We start from the raw sequence: 24,078 nt of genomic DNA, 5'->3' as shown, positions 1-24,078 counted from the left end.
TGATTTTTACACTAAACCAAGGCTAACTCCAAATGATCATATAATGCAGGTTTATTGTGAATTATAGTTTTTATAATCATAGTCTTATTTTGGTTGATACAATATGCTAACATTTAAACATTAAAAAGTAAAACTAGAAAATTCAAATCTGCTTTGGGGAATGAACATCGGGTCTCCTATGTTCTCAAACCTTAAAAAAGATGTAGACATTTTTTCTCATCAGATAGAAAAACAAAAGAAAAGGGCTTTATCTTTCATTAACCACTTTGTAAAGAAAAGCTTCTATTTATTCTGAAGGGAATTAAAAATGTATAGCAATAGGCATTTAGGACAAGTTTACCTCACAACAAAAATGCACGTACTGTTAGCACTGATGTTATTTATTTATGTGTAAGCTAGAATTACATGCTCATATAAGACCCAGGCTTATGAAAATGTCTGAAAGGGTTTCTCAGGGCTGTGAGAAACTGTATCTATGCAGAAGCGTATCCTGGGCTTTCTTGCAGGGGTTCTGAGCACACCCCCAACCCCATGGTTTCTGTTGATAGAGATGCATCAGCAATGCTTAATCAATGCTCTGTGCTGGTTGATAACCTGCAAATGTGTTCTCTAACACACAGAGAGTGGGAGCATAGTGTTCCTGCTGGGGAACTGAGAGAGATGGTACCAGAGGGACCTTGGGACTATACTCATAAGTGGGACAGCCATCCATCAGCTCTTGGCCTCCTGTGGATACATCTTCCACATAGCATGCACTTTTCATAAGGTTGGCATCCCCTCACCAGTTCCAGTGGTGAGCCTTGAATACATTATTATCTTTCATAAAAGGTCACTCAGGTCAAGTTCAGTTGTATGAGTGGATACAGTTGAAAACTGCAAAATCTCATAAAGTGCTATAATTAATGTTAAATTGCACATATTTCAGGATTCCTTGCAAGCCCCTACCAGGAACAGAAAGAAGAACTCCTTTTAAAATTGTCCTTTATCTCTAAGTTTCTTTAGGATGTTGGCTTTGACATTAAGATATAACTGGGCTAAAAGCTGCCATGTAGCACTTGAAAAATTATGTTGCTACCCAAGAAGAAAAACATTTGAAATGTGCAGGTCCCATTTATCATGAATGTAGTTTTTTAAAGTCATAAAAATAAAAGAGGATTGTGTTTTTTAAAAAAAATGTTATACAACTATAAAACTTGGGATTAAAATGCACTTAAGTTTAGTCTCACTTATTTTGTACATGATTACACAGATTCACAGATGGGAAATATATTCAAGGTCATAAAAGAAAAGACTATTTAATGGTAAAAGTAGGACTATAAACCAAGTTGTTTTTATTCCAAATCAAAACACGTGCCACAGCACTACACTGCCTTGTTTCATAATTTCTTGATAAATATAAATTTACATGTACTAAGTAAAAATGTCAAGTCATATATTTAGAAATTTCAAAGACACTGAAAACATGCTAAAACTAAAGACTCATAATTTGCTTGGGGTAGTGACATTGCTCAGTTTTAAATATCACACATAAACCAGTCCTCTAATGAACTTCATCTTATTGCCTTCATTCCTTTAAAAAAAAAAAGTGTCACCTGTCATTGAATATGCAAAATAAAATGCATCAACAGGCATTAATAAGCCATAGAACTTGGTGAATTCTCCTGGAGAATATTTTTATGGTGAAAGCTTGGCAACCATTCCTGTGATTAATCATAATGGTACACAAACCGTCAGGTCCAGATAAACAGGCCTATTCCTTCTTTCTGGAATATTCCCCTCCTCTTTTTTCTTCAAAAACAACCACTCTACCCTCTCTGTATTCTTCCCTGTGGTAGTCCCACCTCCACTTCTCCATCCAAATCCGACTTTCCCCCAAGAAGCTATCTCAGACCACCAAAGGCGGAAGCGATCTTGTTCTCCTTTGAATTTCAACATACTTGATACATCCAGCACTTAACACTGATCATACAGTGTAATATCAGCATATATTCCCCAGACTTTAAACATTCCAAAAGGATTGAGTTGTATATTCTTAGAAGACAGGTGTGGGGTAGGGAGTCAATAAATATTCCTTGCCAATAGACTGAATACACAATAAATGGCTAAGTATCACTACATCAGAAGCTAGGATACTTTAAAAATTCAATCAATCAGTGGATCATTGGTTAACACACATACTAAAAGTGAGCTTTCCCTAGGAAGAAGGGACACTTCCAGCCCACCCACCTTTCCTGTTAGAGAAAAGTGAGAATAAAAAAGGAATTTTTAAAAGTCAAAGAGAAGATTTTCAATGTAGTGTAATCTGAAGGTTTACTTGGTTAAAAATAGTCTTCCTCTGGCTGACCAGTGATCAAAATTCCCATCTTTACCTGAGAGAAGCAAGAGGGATAGAAGTAAACACTACTGACCACTCATCCCATGCCCAGTGACTAACATATATTTTCCCACTAAAATTTGCGACAATCCTGTGAGACATTTTTATTCCCATTTTCCCCCTCTACAGTTTGCCCTGAATGCTCAGGAACCAGGATTACAGAGAGAATGTGGTCAAGATGTGACATTTCATGCAGGTAATATTTCCTCTGCTCTGTTTTACAAAATAAATTTATGTTAAGAAATGAAATAGCTTAAGTGCTTTTATCACTCATTAGTATATATCAAATGTTATTGCTTATTAAAGAATAATTAGGGCTTAAAAATTAAACATCAAACAACATATTACATTAAAAAACTGTCTTGGGCTTCCCTGGTGGCACAGTGGTTGAGAGTCTGCCTGCCGATGCAGGGGACACCGGGTTCGTGCCCCGGTCGGGGAAGATCCCACGTGCCGCGGAAAGGCTGGGCCCGTGAGCCATGGCCGCTGAGCCTGCGGGTCCGGAGCCTGTGCTCCGCAGTGCGAGGGGCCACAGCAGTGAGAGGCCCGCGTACCGCAAAAACAAAAAAAAAAAAAACAAAAAAAAAAAAACAAAAAAAAAAACCTGTCTTATATTAGTAAAGAAAGACTGTGGGTTGGAACGTGTTCTAGAAATATTTTTTCTTTAAAAAAGAGCACTAATCAAAGTCAAATTTCATCTGCTTCTGTATTTGTCAAGCTAGCCATGTGGAGCAATAGCAAAATTAGGGTTTCCTTCAGCCTCCAAATCCTATGATTGGTTGATTTATAATGTTCTTTAACAGTGGAATTAGAAGCAAACTTTTTCTACCCAATTAAGCTTGCTGACAGAGTAGTTCCTTGTATATGTGGAATTTGCTTGCATTTGGGGCCCTACTGCCTGTCCTCTGCAAAGAGAGAAATGTTTTCAAGTCTGAAGACATTTGCAGCTGTTGGGCTAGTTGACTAATCACTTCTGAGATTTTCTTCCCCAAAGTAAAAATCATCTGGGGACTAATTGCTACTCAGACTAATAATAGAGCTTGATACTTCTGAAGATCTTTTCATCACTGGATTTCACAAGTCTTCTGAGCCATCTCTGAAATCCTGAGCTTCTCAACCAAAATCCAAGTAGAGGCTTGAATAACAGAGATTCTCTGTGACAGGTGTGGGGTTAGGGTTGCACATTCTTCGTTCACATTTTCCACCTCACATCCAGGAGACCCTATACTTGATTAGTAGAATCCTGCCGTGTGATGAGGTGCAAAGAGCACTGCATGCTGAGTTCCACGACCTGGGATGCATCTGGGCTCCATCTTAACAGAAGCAAGGCATCAGATAAGTGACTGCCTTACAGACCTCATGTAGATCTGGTAAGCATCTAGGTCTCTAGGGAGTAAAGTTATAAACATTCCTTAAAAGTATTAGGCACATTCATACAACTATAAATTATGATTAACATTTAACTGTCATTAGCCCAACATTCTCAATTTCTTCAGTTATTAAAAAAAAGGGTGGGGGGAGAAGAAGAGGATGACTTAGCGTATGTAACGTCACTATGAAGAACATGTTTAGAGGTTTTGCTAAATGGAACACATTTAAAATTTTTTTGTAATCCAGCTATATCTACCAAAAGAGCCTGGGTTGTTTATTTTTCATTTCAATAATTGATTTTTCATTTATTTGACCCTAGTCAAGAAACCCTACATGTTGGCCAAGCCTTAGAGACAACTAGCTATGTGGCTTCAGGCAAATTATCTAAATTTTTTCAAATCTTTTTCGTACTGAAAAGTTGGGAAGTAGGAAAGAGATGAGGCAGAAGGAACAAACAAATGGGTCTGGGTTACCCAGGTCAGCATCAACAACCTGAATTTTCCACCTCCAGGAGAACTCTGGCCTTAAACAAAGGGAGCTCTGCTTGTTTAGAGTTCTATATACTCACAGATGTTCACATCAAAATGTGTGAGAGGATCAAGACTTGCTATTTGAAGACAGAATTTCTAAAATTGTGTTCCAAATACAATAGCTTAGTTTGGAATTCTGACTAAAAATGCCTGAGGACTTGGCAGAAGTAATAAAGGGTGGCACACAAGAAATGTATGTTGACTTCTTGATTTGCTGATACACTAAAAATTTTTATTGGACAGAACTGAGGCCCATCCTGAGAAAACATATATTCCAAAAGTAAATTAATTAGAAGGAATCTTGGAAGAGTATGTGTACTTTCTCCATCTTTTTTTTTAATAAAAAAGGTAGGGTAGAGTGGTGAAATCTGTTTAACACCTATCACAGGGTTATTATAAGAATAAAATAGTAAACCAAATGTGAGAGTTTAGGGAAACTAGAACCTCTTATATAATATTGGGCCAAAATATGAAATTTAAACTCTATTAATAATAGATATCATTTTTTATAATTTTTGGAGTGTTTTCAAATAGACTTCCAATATCTAGCTTCTCAAAAGAGAGAAGTATTTTGTAATTCTTACATATGGTTTAAAGCATGAAGAGAACAAAGTACAGCTGCTACTACAGACAGGTTTTTAAATTTTTTTTAAATCAAGCCATTGCCTGCAATTGGACTTTTGAAGTACAGATATTGCTTATTTTAAGAAATATATATTTTTCCTGGAAAAACTGAATGTAAAGACAACTATTAAATGACATTTTCAGTGAAAATTTGTTGCTCTCTTAACAAAGTGAAGCATCTTTTTAAAGGCTGTATCATTATTCCCAGTATTTTCTATTTCATAAGTCTGGATTTGTATATGTTTGGCCTTCTTAAAGTAGAGGGAGTTCATCTTTAGTATTATTTTTTAATAGATCTTTATTGGAGTATAATTGCTTCACAATACTGTGTTTGTTTCTGTTGTACATCAAAGTGAATCAGCCATATGCATACATATATATCCCCATATCCCCTCCCTCTTGAGCCTCCCTCCCACCATCCCTATTCCACCCCTCTAGGTCATCGCAAAGCACCGAGCTGATCTCCCTGTGCTATGTTGCTGCTTCACACTAGCTATTTTACATTCGGTAGTCTGTATATGTCGTTGCTTCACCCCAGCTTCACTCTCACTTCACCCCAGCTTCCCCCTCCCACCCCATGTCCTCAAGTCCATTCTCTATGTCTACGTCTTTATTCCTGCCCTGCCACTAGGTTCATCAGTACCATTTTTTTTTTTTTTTAGATTCCATATATATGCGTTAGCATACGGTATTTGTTTTTCTCTTTCTGACTTCACTCTGTATGACAGACTCTAGGTCCATCCACCTCACTACAAATAACTCAATTCCGTTTCTTTTTATGGCTGAGTAATATTCTATTGTATATATGTGCCACATTTTCTTTATCCATTCATCTGTTGAGGGACATTTAGGTTGGTTCCATGTCCTGACTACTGTAAATAGTGCTGCAATGAACGTTGTGGTATCTGTCTCTTTTTGAATTATGGTTTTCTCAGGGTATATCCCCAATAGTGGGATTGCTGGGTCATATGGTAGTCTATTTTTAGATTTTTAAGGAACCTCCATACTGTTCTTCATAGTGGTTGCATCAATTTACATTCCCACCAGCAGTGCAGGAGGGTTCCCTTTTCACCACACCCTTTCCAGCATTTCTTGCTTCTAGATTTTTTGATAATGGCCATTCTGACTGGTGTGAGGTGATACCTCACTGTAGTTTTGATTTGCATTTCTCTAATAATTAGTGTTGTTGAGAATCTTTTCATGTGCCTCTTGGCCATTTGTATGTCTTCCTTGGAGAAATGTCTATTTAGATCTTCTGCCCATTTTTTAATTGAATTATTTGTTCTTCTGATACTGAGCTCTATGAGCTGTTTGTATATTTTGGAAATTAATCCTTTGTCCATTGTTTCATTTGCAAATATTTTCTCCCATTCTGAGGGTTGTCTTTTCGTCTTTTTTATGGTTTCCTTTGCTGTGCAAATCTTTTAAGTTTAATTAGGTCTCATTTGTTTATTTTTGTTTTTATTTTCATTACTCTAGGAGGTGGGTCAAAAAAGATCTTGCTGTGATTTATGTCAAAGAGTGTTTTTCCTACATTTTCCTCTGAGAGTTTTATAGTGCCTGGTCTTACATTTAGGTCCTTAATCCATTTGGACTTTATTTTTGTGTATGGTGTTAGGGAGTGTTCTAATTTCATTCTTTTACATATAGCTGTCCAATTTTCCAAGCACCACTTATTGAAGAGACTGTCTTTTCTCCATTGTATATTCTTGCCTCCTTTGTCATAGATTATGTGACCATAATCTTGGGTGCTTGGGTTTGTCTCTGGGCTTTCTATCCTGTTCCATTGATCTATATTTCTATTTTTGTGCCAGTACTGTACTGTCTTGACTTCTGCAGCTTTGTAGTATAGTTTGAAGTCAGGGAGCCTGATTCCTCCAGCTCTGTTTTTCTTTCTCAAGATTGCTTTGGCTATTTGAGGTCTTCTGTGTTTCCATACGAATTGTAAAATTTTCTGTTCTAATTCTGTGAAGAATGCCATTGGTAGTTTGACAGGGATTGCATTGAATCTGTAGATTGCTTTGGGTAGTACAGTCATTTTCACAATGTTGATTCTTCCAATCCAAGAACATGGTATATTTCTCCATCTGTTTATGTCATTTTGATTTCTTTCATCAGTGTTTCATAGTTTTCTGAATATAAGTCTTTTGCCTCCTTAGGTAGGTTTATTCCTAGGTATTTTATTCTTTTTGTTGGGATGGTAAATGGGATTGTTTCCTTAATTTCTCTTTCTGATTTTTCATTGTTAGTGTGTGGGAATGCCAGAGATTTCTGTGCATTAATTTTGTATCCTCCAACCTTACCAAATTCATTGATTATTTCTAGTCGTTTTCTGGTGGCATTTTTAGGATTTTCTACATATAGTATCATGACATCTGCAAACAGTGACAGTTTTACTGCTTCTTTTCCAATTTGGATTCCTTTTATTTCTTTTTCTTCTCTGATTGCCGTGACTAGGACTTCCAAAACTATGTTGAATGGGAGTGGCGAGAGTGGACATCCTTGTTTTGTTCCTGATCTTAGTGGAAATGGTTTCAGTTTTTCACCATGGAGTATGATGTTTGCTGTGGGTTTGTCATATATGGCCTTTATTATGTTGAGGTAGGTTCCCTCTATGCCCACTTTCTGGAGGGTTTTTATAATAAATGGGTGTTGAATTTTGTCGACAGCTTTTTTGCATCTATTGAGATTATCATATGGTGTTTATTCCTTAATTTGTTAATATGGTGTATCACATTGATTGATTTGCTTATATTGAAGAATCCTTACATCTCTGGGATAAATCCCACTTGATCATGGTGTATAATCCTTTTTATATGTTGTTGGATTATGTTTGCTATTATTTTGTTTAGGATTTTTGCATCTATGTTCATCAGTGATATTGGTCTATAATTTTCTTTTTTGTGATATCTTTGTCTGGTTTTGGTATCAGGGTGATGGTGGCTTCGTAGAATGAATTTGGGAGTGCTCCTCCCTCTGCAATTTTTTGGTAGAGTTTGAGAAGGATCGGTGTTAGCTCTTCTCTAAATGTTTGATAGAATTCACCTGTGAAGCCATCTGGTCCTGGGCTTTTGTTTGTTGGAAGATTTTTAATTACAGTTTCAATTTCATTACTTGTGATAGGTCTGTTTATATTTTCTAATTCTTCCTGGTTCAGTCTTGGAAAGTTGTACCTTTCCAAGAATTTGTCCATTTCTTCGTGGTTGTCCATCTTATTGGCATATAGTTGTTTGTAATAGTCTCTTATAATCCTTTGTATTTCTATGGTGTCAGTTGTGATTTCTCCTTTTTCATTTCTAATTTTATTGATTTGCGTCCTCTCCCTTTTTTTCTTGTTGAGTCTGGCTAAGGGTTTATCAGTTTTGTTTATCTTCTCAAAGAACCAGCTTTTAGTTTTATTGATCTTTGCTATTGTTTTCTTCATTTCTATTTCATTTATTTCTGCTCTGATCTTTATGATCTCTTTCCTTCTACTGACTTTGAGTTTTCTTTGTTCTTCTTTCTCTAGTTGCTTTAGGTGTAAGGTTAGATTGTTTATTTGAGATTTTTCTTGTTTCTTGAGGTGAGATTGAATTGCTATAAAGTTCTCTGTTAGAACTGCTTTCGCTGTGTCCCATAGGTTTTGGGTCGTCATGTTTTGTTGCCATTTATTTCTAGGTATTTTTTTATTTCTACTTTGGTTTCTTCAGTGATCTCTTGGTGATTTAGTAGTGTAGTGTTTAGCCTCCATCTGTGGCTTTTACAGTTTTTTTCCTGTAATTGATTTCCAATCTCATAGGATTGTGGTCCAAAAAGATGCTTGATACAATTTCAATTTTCTTAAATTTTCTGAGGCTTGATTTGTGACCCAAAATGTGATCTATCCTGGAGAATGTTCCATGTGCACTTGAGAAGAAAGTGTATTCTGCCAGTTTCAGGTGGAATGTTCTATAAATATCAATTAAATCTGTCTGGTCTATTGTGTCATTTAAAGCTTGTGTTTCCTTATTTATTTTCTGTTTGGATAATCTGTCCATTGGTGTAAGTGAGGTGTTAAAGTCCCCTACTATTATTGTGTTACTGTCGATTTCCCCTTTCATTGTTGTTCGCATTTGCCTTATGTATTGAGGTGCTCTTATGTTGGGTGCATAAACATTTACAATTGTTATATCTTCTTGGGTTGATCCCTTGATCATTATGTAGTGTCCTTCCTTATCTCTTGTAACAGTCTTTATTTTAAAGTCTATTTTATCTGATACAGGTATTGCTACTCCACCTTTTTTTTTAATTTCCATTTGCATGGAATATCTTTTTCCATCCCTCACTTTCAGTCTGTATGTGTCCCTAGGTATGAAGTGGATCTCTTGTAGACAGCGTGTATATGGGTCTTGTTTTTGTATCCATTCAGCCAGCCTGTGTCTTTTGGTTGGGTCATTTAATCTATTTACATTCAAGGTTATTATCAACATGAATGTTCCTATTACCATTTTCTTCATTGTTTTGGATTTGTTTCTGTGGGTCTTTTTCTTCTCTGTGTTTCCTGCGTAGAGAAGTTTCTTTAGCATTTGTTGTAAAGCTGGTTTGGTGGTGCTGAATTCTCTTGGCTTTTGCTTGTCTGAAAAGCTTTTGATTTGTCTGTGGATTCTGAATAAGATCTTTACTGGGTAGAGTAATCTTGGTTGTAGGCTTTTCTCTTTCATCACTTTAAGTATATCTTGCCATTCCCCTCTGGCCTGCAGAGTTTCTGCTGAAGAATCAGCTGATAACCTTATGGGGATTCCTTTCTATGGTATTTTGTGTTTTTCCCTTGCTGCTTTTTTTTTTTTTTTTGCGTATGCAGGCCTCTCACTGTTGTGGCCTCTCCCATTGCGGAGCACAGGCTCCGGACACGCAGGCTCAGCAGCCATGGCTCACGGGCCCAGCCGCTCCGCAGCATGTGGGATCTTCCCGGACTGAGGCACGAACCCTTGCTGCTTTTAATATTTTTTCTTTCAATTTAATTTTTGTTAGTTTGACTAATATGTGTCTTGGTGTGTTTTTCCTAGGGTTTATCCTGTATGGGACTCTCTGTGCTTCCTGGACTTGGGTGACTATTTCCTTTGCCATGTTAGGGAAGTTTTCCACTGTAATCTCTTCAAATATTTTCTCAGACCCTTTCTTTTTCTCTTCTTCTTCTGGGACCCCTATAATTTGAATGTTGGTGCATTTAGTGTTGTCCCAGAGGCCTCTGAGATTGTCTTCAATTCTTTTCATTCTTTTTTCTTTATTCTGCTCCTCGGCAGTTATTTCCACCATTTTGTCTTCCAGCTCACTTATTCGTTCTTCTGCCTCTTTATTCTGTTATTGATTCCTTCTAGTATATTTTTCGCTTCAGTTATTGTGTTGTTCATCTCTGTTTGTTTGTTCTTTAGTTCTTCTAGATCTTTGTTAAACATTTCTTGTATTTTCTCCATTTTATTTCCTAGATTCTGGATCATCTTTACTATCATTACTCTGAATTCTTTTTCAGGTAGACTGCCTGTTTCCTCTTTATTTATTTGGTCTTGTAGGATTTTACCTTGCTCCTTCATCTGTGACATATTTTTTTGCTGTCTCTCTCCCTCTCTTTTTTTTTTTACGAGTGGGATTATGTTCCTATCTTACTCATTGTTTGGCCTATGGCTTTCAGCACTGGAATTTGTAGGCTGCTGGGTAGAGCTGGGTCTTGGTGCTGAGATGAGGACCTCCAGGAGACCTCACTCCGATGAATAGTCCCTGGAGTCTGAGGTTCTCCGGTCCTGGAGGGCCCTTCCCGCCCACCTCTCCTGATCTTCCCAGCCTCCCTCCTATGCCCCCAGGACCCATGTAGCCTGGAGTGGGCTTTGAAGGGCAGGGGATTGGCCTGGGAGCCCAGCAGTTTCCCCATGCCCGAGTCGGTGGGGCAGATGCCTTCCACTCTTCCCCCACCTGCCTCTCCTCTTCTCTCCTGGCCTCCCTCCTACACCTTAGGACCTACCCATCCTAGAGCAGACCTCTGAGGGCGTAGGACCTGGCCTGAGAGCCAGGCAGACTTCCGCGGTGATTGGGCAGGGGAAACGCTGGGCGCAGTCCCACTCCCCTCTGATCCGAGCCCCCCAAGGGTCCCTTCAGGTGTGGGAACCCCTCCCCTCTCTCAGCCACCGCTCAGGGGCTCTGATCCTGTCCGGCCTCCACCTCTCCTCCCTCCTCAGTCCTCCCCACGTTCTACCGGCTCACTTGGGGGTTCCTCCTGTCCCCTCGGGTGTCGGGGTTGCCCACTAGCATCCGGCAGGTGCCCTAGTTGTGGGAAGACATGAACTCTGTTTCTTTTCACACTACCATCTTGACTCTGCCCCTCATCTTTATTATTAATAATCACAATTTTTATTGCATGGAACGGTTATTAAATGCATAGTATTTCCCAGGAAGGCTTCATTTTAGGTGCTGGAAATTCAAAACTGAATAAAACACAGTACTGGTTCTTAAGTAGTTGACCAGTTAGTTGAGGGAAGTGGTATAGAAGCAAACATATTTACTAAATGTCATATAAACACACTAGGGCTTTATAGGTCACAGTAATATCCCAACAATCAGTACTATTTTCTACCTGGATGGGGTAGAGGTATCTGAAATGCTGCTTGAAAGAAACTCGTCCTTAAACCTAATAGGTTTCACTGATGATGGGAAAGGCAAAGCCAGGGGTGTTGGGTGAGGGGAAAAAAGTGACCCCAACAGAAGGAACAACCTGAGCAAACTGGTAGAGTCATGAAATAGCATAAAGATTTCTCATATCTGCAAGTTTCAGTGAGACTGAAACACTGGCCAAAATAAGTGAGAAGGAAAGTAAACTGTTTCTTTTGACTTGATCTGAGAACTATTCATAGATCTGGAAGGAAATTCCTGAGTAAGGCTAACTGTGTGGAGGTGGACTGGTAGTAGAATGTGGGGATTCTGGAAGAGACAAGACAGTGCAGTCATGGCAGCCCTTTAGGGCTACAACAGAGGTAACCTGACATATTGATGAAGAACCAGGGCTGCGCGTGCTGAGATGCCATCCAGGAAACCAACTTGGAAACGAGAAAACACCAGAAAGGACAAAAATTGAGCATGTCTCTTCTCCCCACATGCTCCCCTCCACACACATATTCCAACCTGGATGATTCTCCTTCTTATCTAAAAGCTTAGGTATTCCAGGGTGTGTGTGTGTGTGTGTGTGTGTGTGTGTGTGTGTGTGTGTGTGTGTGTGTGTGTGTGTGTGTGTGTGTTTAAAGAAGAATGGCAACCAGGAAGGAGAAAATAAAGCTTTTTTTTGAAGGGTGCCTCTTTCTAGTTTAAGAAGAACACCTGCTTTGAATATATTCTAGCAGGTTTAGAAGAGAATCCAAGACTGAAAATATGGAAAGGCAAAATTATAAATCTACAAACACCCTGGTTCGTTAGCCACTGATTACAGAGCAAATTTAAATGAAAGCAGTCTCTGGATTGCCTAGGGATTCATCCTCAACACCAATCAACGTATTCATTCTCTATCTTCCCCAATCTCTCTGTCTCTCTTTCCCTTTGTCTCTGTCTCCTTCCTCCCTCCTTCTCTCCTTCTCTCCTCCTTTTCTCCTGCTGGAAGTCATCTGATTCAGAGCAACAGATGCAGTGCAGAACAGCAATAGATACAAAACCTCAACAATGAGCTTAAGAAAATCTCGTCAGCACTGGCCACCATTCACGTTAGTCATCACATTAGCTGGCCCGTCTTATTGTCCACACGTTTAGATGGACAAATTGGACTTTGGATTGTGGCGTCACTGATGTGCAGTTGCTTTTCCCCAGCTCCCTAAGGAAAGAGATCACTTAACCAGATTCCTCAGGCCACTACCACACGGACTGAGTGAGCCTCATCCTTGTCGATTCCAACACAGACTCAAGGGCACTAATTTAAACATACCTGCTCCAGGTAGGTATCAATAATATATTTTTCAGACCACTTCTCTCTGTTTCTACTGATACCTAATCTACTTCTTAATTATTACAGAATAGCCTTTTAACTATTTAGGGTTTATCTCAGAGGTCTCTAGAATTTTCTTTTCTAGAGCTGAATCTTTGTCTTTACCACCCCAGTTTTCTTATAATATCAAGTCACTTTCATTCAGTTCCATGTTCTCTCTCTATGCCTCTCTCTGTGTCCCTTTCTCTCTTCTCCCTCTCCCTCTCCCTCTCTTTCTCTTTCTCGCTCTCTCCGCCCTCCCACCACCCACCCGCATACACACCACTTGTACTAAGCCCTCTGGGAAGTGTAAAACAAGTTTATAATCCCCTCAGGCTGATTAATTGAGCTATTAGTGTTGAGACAGATACAGTTATTCTTTTTCTCCTTCTTCCTTATTAAGAGAACCCCAATTTTGTTTGAAACATCTAACAATCCAACTTGAAAGCTATCTTTCCCGGCTTCTTCTCTTGCCACTATAAGTAGCCATATAACAATTCTGGCCAGTGAGAACCCATGAAGAAGTCTGCTGAGGATTTCTGAGAAATTCGCTTTCCTGATACAGGCTGCAACCCTTCCTCCTTGTATTTTCTTACATCCTGCCTGAAATGCCAAAGTGATATCCAAGCATTAGCTGGATGTTATGTTCAGAATGGATTTAGAAACTGTTCTTTCAAAATTCATATAAACAAGCCATGTTTCTCATAGCATATGGAACTGTTCCAATTTGGGGTACTTTATTTAAAATATAAAACTATAGACCTGAATTTCAGGTACTATAATGTAAACATTTGAATACCTGTACTAAAGTTTCTCTGATCTCCTTAGGTGGAAGAAAAAGGATGCGATCTCATTTCCAGGTGCAAAATATAACCAATCATGCCACCAACACAAGGAGAGATCCGCTACACCCATTGTTAAATCCTCTCAGTTCTCTAATTTAAATTTATTTATTTAGGGCTGTGTTGGGTCTTAGTTTCTGTGTGAGGTCTTTCTCTAGTTGCGGCGAGTGGGGGCCACTCTTCATCGCGTTGCACGGACCTTTCACTGTCGCGGCCTCTTGTTGCGGAGCACAGGCTCCAGACGCGCAGGCTCAGTAGTTGTGGCGCACGGGCCTAGTCGCTCCTCGGCATGTGGGATCTTCCCAGACCACGGCTTGAACCCGTGTCCCCTGCATTGGCAGGCAGATTCTCAACCACTGTGCCACCAGGGACGCCCTCAGTTCTCTAATTTAATCTCAAAAGACAATAATTGGCAAAAGATGATATATTTTCAAAAGATGCTTCAACTGCAAAGATGAAAAGTAGGCAGAGAGAGCTTGATGACCACAATAACTTATGGTCCCTTCTGAAAAAATGGCTGCCCAGCCAGGGACAACATTTCTCAGCCTCCCATTGCATCTAGGTGGAGCTATGTGACTATTCCTCACCATTTAAATGTAAGCCAGTCATGTGTACCTCTTCTGGGCTGAAGAGGTATGTGTAACTCTTCACGATCTCTTTTTGTCTGTTAGCTTACTCTAGAGGCAGGAGGAGCCGCAAGAAGGATCCATGAATCATCATGCGGAAGGCCGCCTGCCAACCAGGAACAACCACATAGATCTTTGCGTGAGTAAGAAATACAGTTTCATTGTACTAAGCTACCAAGACTTTGGGGTGTATTTGTTGCCGAAGCTAGTGTTAACTCTAATTAATATAAAGGGCAAAAATTAAAATCTCACATTTTACTGAGCTAAACCTGAGATAACCGAAAAAGTATTAAAGTGATTGAGCTGACCTAGAGATAATTACATTTTCTGTCTTTAGGCAAAAATGGGACAGTAAAATAGAAATTAAATTAATTTATAGGGAAATGAAGAAAGTTGCAATTTTGTTCTCTATTGAGTTTGCGACTTGTAAAACTCATACCTTCCAGGTACTAAACATATTTTATTTTTGCTGTTTCCAGTTAGGCTGGGAATAGTCTTGGTGTTCTGCAAAGAATTGCCTCACTTATTTCTGTAAGAAAGTGAAATAAATACCTTGCTCCTCATGGCTATTCAGTGACGTAGAAGCTACTGCAATATTCAATTTTTTTCCAAATAGGTTATTTCAAGGTGATTGTGACTTGGGTTCAGAAGTCAACTATCTTCCTTTAAAAGTTAAATTTGGTAGAAATTATGAATGCCATCATTTTTTTCCTCTAAGATTAGAGAGCTTCTATTCTTTTGTGCCCAGGAACCCTCTATAAGTTTAAAGTAAAACTTTTGGCTTGAGGGGTCATTTTGTTCCAGGTTTTTTAAAAGATGTCAGTATTATTCCAGACAATATAAAGAACAGCTTCTGGTTTAGAGAGGCACTCTTGTGACCTAGTTGGGTTATCTGATAAAGTTTTCCATGGCTCAGCGGGAGGCACCATGTGCTTTTCAGTCTAGCTGATTCCAACAAGACAACAGACAAAACTGAAACAAATGAAGAAAAGCCTCTTTTCTAAATTAGTGAGACACCATTTTACTTAGTAGTTGCATAAATTTTAAGGGTTAGAGCTTTAATTCAGTGTCCATTTCACCTTTTATAGAATCTTTTATAGAATCTTTCCAGAAAGAAACAGCTTTAGGCAACCTTGATTGTGATTATGGGCTGAGTATGAGGTGAAATCGCAGATGGGATTATTTTCCCTTTTTCATTCTGAAAAGTTTATCTCCAGCTTTCTCTTTGTATCTATTTGACGACAGTGTAGTTATAAATCCACTGTTTCCCAGGTAACGTTCTATTGCAAAAGTAGGATAATTTTTTCCATAGAAGAGCCAGATATAAAATGAGAAAACTTTTCCTTCTTTTGAAAGATAAATCAGCTTAAACTAAATGATCACACTTCAGAATTTTCCCAGAATCACCAAAACTGTATGCTAAGGGAGAATGGAAGCACCTCACTTTGCTTTAAAAACAGAACCCCAGCTCTGTTGGGGGTGGCAATGAGTTCAGCTAAAAACACAATTTTTCCAGACTCTCCCCACCCCCAGGGGGGGTGGCATTTTTTACAGTTACAACCCAGAAGACGTAAGTCAAAGTCTCTTCTGGGAAAGCTCTTGGAGAAAGCTGATCCAGCTAGCGCTTGCCTTTTGCCTTTTGCCTTTTGCACTTTCTGTCCTCCTGCCTAGAATGTAGTCAGGATGCAAGAGGTGAGGGAGCCATTCTGAGACCACAAGGCAACAAATCAGAGGATAAAAGCCACATACTAAGGATGGCCAAGTGGAAGGAAAAATGAGCTTAGAACGCTGAGGACTGTGGGTCTGCCAGGACTGTGAAATCCTAACTTAATGTCATTTGACCTTAATGTCACTTGTTTCAACTTAATGTCACTTGAGTAAAACAAAACCTCTATTTGGTTAACCTAGTGAAAGTTGGATTATCTCTTATGGGCTGTCAAACCTATACCAAGTTGATCTAATTAGGTTGCAAGGAACACACTAAAAAAAAAATTTATAAGAGCAGTTTCTAAACAAGCATTTCAGGAGCATTCATTTACTTTGGCACTTATTTAAGTCATACATTCATAAATCATTCTTATACTTTCCTTAAAATGACTCCTCCAAGGAATTCTACTTGGCAATAACATATGCAACTCTCATAGAAGGGTCAATATGGATGCATTTCACCCCTCCATTTATTCATTCAGCAAACATTTATTGAGGGTGCAGTAACCCCTGTGCTGTGGGCAGGGATGCAAAAATGAGAAACAAGTGCCTGACTACAAAAGGCTCAGTTTGCTTGAAAGTAACAAGACAGAATCTCTTTTGAAACATTCTGTTTTCCAGTCCTTTGCTTCCTATGGGTTATTCATGTACATTAGCTCTCCAAGAGACAGATAAGCCTAGCACCACAATCAATATCAACAAAATAAAAGAACTTGAACCACCAACATGGTATCCAGTGCTGAATGTTCAGAATACTATTTCATAATTTGAAATTTTAGTTAACTATCATACCAGTATGTTCATTACAGTTGTGAGAAATAATTGAAGAAAATTTCTCATTCTGTCCACTACAAAACTTGTTTTTCAAAAATCAGAATACTGCTAGAAGCAGATATTTAATGCTATTCCACTTTGTTCTGTCATTCCTATGATAAAAAAATTATTGTACATCAGGCCTTTATACCAGTACTAAAGGACAGTTATTCACTGTGGTATGGTCAGCAAAATACCGGTGACTATCAAGAAAACCACTTTCTACTCACTTCTTCGTGTCACCATCAGCCCATCATTTAACTTCTTTCTACCTCTGTTTCCTTAGGGGTTACGTGATGGGGTGGAATTAAACTATTGTGTTGTTTCGTAGACCTAAGCTTCTCTTATTTCCCTATTGTATTCTCGGTGGGATGCATTAGTAGACAAGTTTCCTGACTAAGAGCAGGACATTAAGATTAGTTTTAAAAGATGCATGGCTTCTTTTCTGTTTCTACTGCCTTGGGAATTATATATCTTAGCCCATATCCCATACAAAACCACAGTTTTATATATAATTAAACAATATAATATCATATTAATAATACCATATCACTTTACTCAGGATCAGAATATAGGACTGGTTTTATTATTTCCAGGTTTTAAGGACCTAACTTGTATTGCACGCATTTTAGGTAATTGAATGAAAATTAGATGTAGAGTGCATTGTTTTTAATTTGCTGTTCCAAAGTATCTCCCAGATATCCAGGAGTGAGTCTAAGAAAGCTTATTTAAAAGCACAGTGATCCTCTTGCCTTATTCTGAGAAACTGCTTTCAAAGTCTAAAAAAGATTCATTTTACGCAAAATCTGAATGCTGAAATTCAAATCTTTTTAGTATAGACAGTAGAAGTAATTAACACATTTGATAGTTATCTGCAAACCACCACAGAGAGGTACCTGCTTCTCTTACTACTTTCATGAAAATATCTGAAACTGAAATACATGAAACACAGCCAGTTTAACCCACCGCATTCTGAATTTGATACACAGGATTATAAATGCTATCATCTTGCTTACAATAAGATGTTCAAGGGACATGAACACTCTTTACAAATCCTTTAGTTATCATCCTGCAAACCAACTCACACCTGAAAGTATTCCTCTATTACAAATACACATATTCCCCTATACTTACCACAATGAGTTAAAGGTAGAAGCTCCGTGGTAGCCTTTGAGTCATTACTTTGCTTTACCATTCCCTTCATCTGAGGTGTCATGGCACAGTCCTTTACAGACAGCCAGTCATTCTGTTAGGTTTACTGCAAACACCGAAAGAGGTATCTTGTACTTGCTGGAAGACTTAGCTTCTATGCTTCTGGTCATTCTCCCCACAAAAAGAACGGGACCAGTTTCTGAGCTATTCTTAACTGTCCTTCCCAAACATTTGAAAAGAGAAAGACAAGACTTCTTGATTTCCATGCAAACTCCCAGCCTGCCCGCCTGCCTGCTGCTGCCAATACTCCTCACTCTTGCTGGTGATGACATTCAGCAAGCTCCCCAGCTCCGATGCTTCGTTATGTAAGGCTGTCTAGGTCAAGTGTAGGAGACACACTGCTGGCCTGTGAAAACTCATGGAACTCTTCCTTCAGATTAACACTTCAGGGGCTATGGAAGCTGGAGGAAGCTGAGCTTTTACTCCATCTTTTGGGGGTAAATATTTTTTGCATGAATCAGTGGTTTATGTGCTATAGTCTTGGCAGCTGCCTGTCAGCCATGCTGAGAGGTGTAGAGGGAAATTACTAAGAGATTTCAGTTCTGTCAGCATGCTTGAATAAGCATAGGATGTCTTCCAGCAATCCTAGCTTTAAGACAGTTAAAGAGTAAATGAATCATAAATTAGAGTTTGCTTATCAAGCATCATCTCTAACTATCGAGGAATGCATGTTGGATTTGATTGTTTAAACTGAATGCAATCCATTTGCTCAGAGGCATTGAAGGAGAGCATTATTAGATGGGGCTATTAGCTGTAAGAGATTTACTGCAGTTCTTGGCTGTTACATTGCCCTTGTCTGATTGCAAATTTGCTTCCCTTGTAAATGAGCTTTATGTTTTCCTGTATTTGTCTTCTGTTGTGATTGTTTGTGATAGTATGAGAACAGAGCCTGCATAACCTGGCAGTTTTGTGACTTCAACAAATAATAAATCCTGCCTACTTATTCCAAGGTGAATACTGCAGTAGGAGCGCTATTTGATACAAGCCTGACTAGTGTTGGATTAACTGCATTCGTTCACACTGCTGTGTATGGGGTGCTTGGAAGCATTATCCCAGGTTTAGCATGAACACTGATTTATTCTCTGAGCAAAAGTAGAACTGATATCATGCTGATTCTGTTTTAGACTCTCACACTGTGTCCTGGTACGGGAATTAGTTAAAACGGGAGACTCTTATTGAATGCTGCAGAAAAGCCTGGTAAGATTGCAGCAGCAGTGTAATATTGGGGAAAAAAAATTTAATAAAATTTAACCAGAGATTATGAGACAACAAATGGCACCTGATTGAAAGGATAGGTGGTTATTTTAAAAGTTGAAGATAGATACAGCACATTTGAGAGGGGTTGGCTTCCTGCGTGCCCTTGGCAAGCAAAGTTCAGTGCCTTGGACAGGATGTCGTGATTAGGAAAATAAAGGCTGTGTAAACTGCCTTCATGATTTTAAAGAGATAAAGAGGATGCTGACTACTCAGTCGTTGGGTGTTTCTAAGCGAAGACCGGCATGAGGCAGGTTAATTGGAGCACACTCACTAGGTACACAGGTAGTTTTAAAGTATCTGAAATTTGTTGCATTCTTTTAATTAAATGAATGGAATGAAAATGAGTGTTACTAAAATGAATTTCTTTGAGAGTACTTTTCATTCTGTTAATCAAGATTAACAGTGGCACATGGATTATTTATGATGGGAATATACTGCTTATCATCTTATGCTATATTTAATTGATTAAACATGTACATGTTTTTCTAAATAATTTAAGGAGACAGTTATGGTCCCTCAGGGCCTGACTGTGTATTATTGATGTTCAATAAGCATTTTCCCCATAGACTTAGCTTGGCATAAGGGCCCCATCAGACCGGGTTTTACTTAGCTTGGCATTGAGAATATTCCTCCTAAACATAATGTTAACAATAATGCATACATATTTAGTTGTACTTACAATCTTTTACTTTATATATCTTTAGGATAACACTGTCAGTACTCTAATTGTTTATAAATGATTTTTGTTTAATACTATTTCTATTGGCTTTTGTTAAAAGGAATTCTTTCTGGTAATGTAGCTTAAAAGTTGTATTAATTTCTTCATTTCTAAAGTAAGGTATTTGAGTTAAGTGAGGTCTAAAGTTAGTTTTGGTTCGGCCATCAGTAGGATATATTCTTCTTAATGTGAATTAGCCCTATTAATTAATCTATGCTAAAGTGAGATTACATCTTTTGGTGAGGTTATGTCTTTTAAATACCTACAATACTAGGCCAATTGAGTACCTACCAAATGCTAGGCCAGTGTTACCTCAAAGTGTTATGTCCTGAACAATAGCAGCAACAGCATCACCTGGGAACTTGTTAGGAATGCAGATCCTCAGGCCTTGTTCCAGATTTCCTGAGTCACAACCTCTGGGTTTGGGGTGGGGCAATTTGTCTTTTAACAAGCCTTCCAGGTGACCGTGAAGCTGCTAAAGGCTGAGAACCGCTATGCTGGGCAGGACTTTGGTTAAATCTCATAAAAAATAGTTCTTACTATAATATATTTCGAATAGGTCCTTTTTATATTATTGAATATATTTCAAAGATATGTTACATAATTGTTTTCTATTTCCCTGGTGGCCCAGATTTCCCAGTGTAAGCAGTACTCTGTTTTAAAGATTTATGCATTTACTTAGTACATCTTAAACCTAAATTTGTTCATAAGAAGCTTTATTTTCCAACAGTTCCATTTTTAGCTTTCAGAAGTTACATAGTGTGATGGGAAAAACACTAGAGGGCCTATCTCTTCTGCTGGCTTGCTGTGTGACTTGGCCTATGTCACTGACCCGCTCTGATGTTCAGTTTTTTATTTGTAAAATGATAGGTTAGCATAGTCAGGGCTTCTCAGCTCAGCACAACTGACATTGTGCTGTGGGGTGTGTCCTGTACATCATATAATGTGGAGCAGCATCCCTGGCCTCTACCCAAAAGGTGCCAGCAACAACCCCCAGTTATGACAATCAACAGTATTTTCAGACATGAACACGTCTCTCCTAAGGGCAAAATTGCCCCTCCTACCTCCTCACGTCCTAATCATCCCCTCCCCCTGTTTGAGAACCATTGTTAACTCCTCTACATAAAGTTCTATTATACTAAATAATAAAACAATGTATAATTTCTCCTTTTGGAAGCAGTCAGGTTAAAAATTCCAAATGAATAAATAGATATATGTCTTACTTGTATAACTCAGCTATAAGCTCTTTGTCCCCTTGAAGAGTTAGACATAACTGTCTCAAATTCCTACCAGTTCCATAGTCTGTGGAGGTCCCCAAACCCTTCTGCATTTTTTCAGGGACTTAAAATCTTGCATCCTCCTCTATGTCCTGGAGTCCTAGCTCCATGTATACTCATCACTCTAAAAAAGTGACCCAGATTCCATCTGTCACTAGTTTCTACCAGGGATTTATGCATACCAATCATCTTTTGAGTTAAATAGATTTCACTAAGGATTTGGGCTGCTCTTCCCCGTATTCTCTTTCCTTTCTCTACCATCTCTGCTCCCCACCCCCTCCCTGCAAGATGTTCTGAGAACTGCAAATTCTTTTCCTTCTAGTGTGCCTGGTAGGCCAGCTTTCCACGCTCTTATATCTGGATGTAAATGCGCAAACCCATCAAAGAATTTAGAAGATTAAGGACCTTCAGTTTAGGACTTTCTCCTCTTCCTGGAAGGCAGTTGAGGTCATGTTCTATAATCACAAAATCATAAAGTCATGGGGCTGGAACAGGTATAGAACAAGTTCATTTACATGTCTTTAGAAGTCATACTGAATGATCGCTCTTGGCCCATAAAATTATACATTTGCATGCTAGAGTTTCAGAATTTTATATCTGCCCATGAATTGTTACCTCAAACTTCAGCAATTTAGTCCAGGCATTTTCTGGAGCTGATAGGCGTGGTGGAAATAGATAAGCCACACAAACACACACACACACACACACACACACACACACACAGAGACACACACACAGACACACACACACACTCACACACACAGACACACAGACACACACACACACATTTTCCCCCCAAGAGTTAGAAATTCTTTTCAAAACATATTGTACTAAAAATTCAAATTGTGTTATTCTAAGATATCTGTGAATTAAGGGACTTAATCTAAAACGTAGATATAAAAATGTGCCAGGTAACTACATTTTGATTAATCAAAATAATAATATCTTATGTTTGAATGATTGTATCTGTATTTCCAAGTAATTTTATAGACATGACCCTTTCTCAGACCCACAGCCACCCTATAAGATAGGTCCCATTAGTGTTTTCATTTTACAGAGAAGAAAATAAAAGCTCAGTATCTCCAGATGTCAAATCTACTTCTCTTTCTACTATTCTACGAGGCAAGACTCCCTAGTGTATGTAGTTTCAACATATTGGTGAGTATAATTTCTAAGTGTTTTCTGATAAAGACCTATTTCAAGGGTCTTCCTGCTCCAAAGCACTCAGTGTAAGGACTGAGATGTACTACCAATTTTTTGTTTCGGTTTCTAGGATTAATACATTTTCCCCAATTTATCATACATTTATTTGTATAATATGCTTAATTGATTGTTCTTCATATGTATTACTAAAGTGCTTATGGAATGATTTCAACACACCATTTATTATACTCATCATAGTCACCTGCATTATGTCACTTAATGCTACCTAGTTCCTTTGTATTTTGGACTTTACGTAACTCTATTCACTCAGGTCAATTAAATAGCAACTTGCCAATGAGATCTAGAAGGAAAAATCAAATTCCAAAAGGAAGAAGTGGTTCACTTATGGCTGCAATACATTTGGAACTCTTTGCAACTGTCAATCATTCATGCTGCTTTCTTTATTTACCTTGAGCAAAACTCTTTTGGGTTTGATATACAGATTCACAACATGAAAAATTATTCCCAACATCAAATATAAATTCTTCTTTTAAATGACTCATTTCCCAACACCAGGATCCCAGTCACTTCCATCTTTATTTGATCTTAAAGTAAATACCGGAGAAGAACTTAAAAGATCTTTTATTCCATTTTGGAATATTAATTCAGGGAAAAATTATACAATAGAGAATAATTTAAATAGATATTAAATACAATGAATTTCAAATGAACTGGTAGTATATGTGAATTCTATTTTTTCTGAAGCTGTGACTCAGCTCAATATTAGAGTCTTCTGTTGAGAGTGGAAGTTGTCAAGCTACACCCTACCCCAGCAGAGTTAGGGGTATAAATGTCTTGTCAGACAATCCCCTTCCTTATCACTGGTTAGCTCTGTGACCACGGACAATTTATTTAATCTCTGAAAATCCCTTTAGCTGCCAGGTGAGAATGGTACAGAATTTGTCAGAATTCAAAAGATATAATGTATGTCAAGTGGTTTATTGCAGTGTCGTTCACATATTAAACGTGTTCAGAAAATAATCGTTTATAATAATATTTGGCATCAGATGGTCCCCAACATATCAAGCCTGTCCCAGGGTGTCCTCCTAGTATAATATCTTCTGAGCAAAGAGGACATTTATATCAATATCAGGATCTGGGACTCAAAAGATGCTAGATTCAAGGACAAATGTTCAAAGAACTGAGGCATCAGGAACTGGAGATTAGGTGGGACAAGGATAACCAAGGATGGATGGTGACCTGGACTCTCTCACCCTGCCCCTAAAGATAGTTTTAAAATTGCAGTATCCCAAGATAACTAGCCAACCCTATGTCTAGTATTTTTACTTGTTTTTTCTAATATGTCAGCCCCTATTCTTTAAAAATTATATTATCAGGGTAATAATCATTATATTACATATAATTATATTATCATAATATATTGAATAATATAATACAATCATTGTATTATATATAATTACATATAATTTAATTATATGATAATTACATAATTATATTATCAGGCTTATAATCCTTTGAGAGATTTGAAAAGCCTAGGAAATGTAGACATTTTTCTTCAGAGTAGAAGGAACAACTATGGGGAGAAAGTACCTATGACTGGAAAAGAAAC

The 24,078-nt window shown here is 38.2% G+C and overlaps 1 protein-coding gene across 1 annotated transcript in view; it reads left to right on the top strand.

The window, feature by feature from the left end:
* Positions 1 to 18,118: 18,118 nt before the first annotated feature.
* The window catches only part of LOC101279038 (sodium channel protein type 1 subunit alpha), a 163,229-nt gene continuing 157,269 nt past the window's right edge, over positions 18,119 to 24,078 (top strand). The window contains exon 1 of the mRNA XM_049712218.1: positions 18,119 to 18,490. The gene's annotated coding sequence lies outside the window, so the exon portion shown is untranslated. The remainder of the gene's footprint in view (positions 18,491 to 24,078) is intronic.

Source organism: Orcinus orca, chromosome 7, assembly GCF_937001465.1.
Source record: "Orcinus orca chromosome 7, mOrcOrc1.1, whole genome shotgun sequence".
In the NCBI taxonomy this organism is placed as follows: domain Eukaryota; kingdom Metazoa; phylum Chordata; class Mammalia; order Artiodactyla; family Delphinidae; genus Orcinus; species Orcinus orca.
Note: the sequence above shows the minus strand (reverse complement) of the source record. Positions and strands in the feature narration are given on the sequence as shown.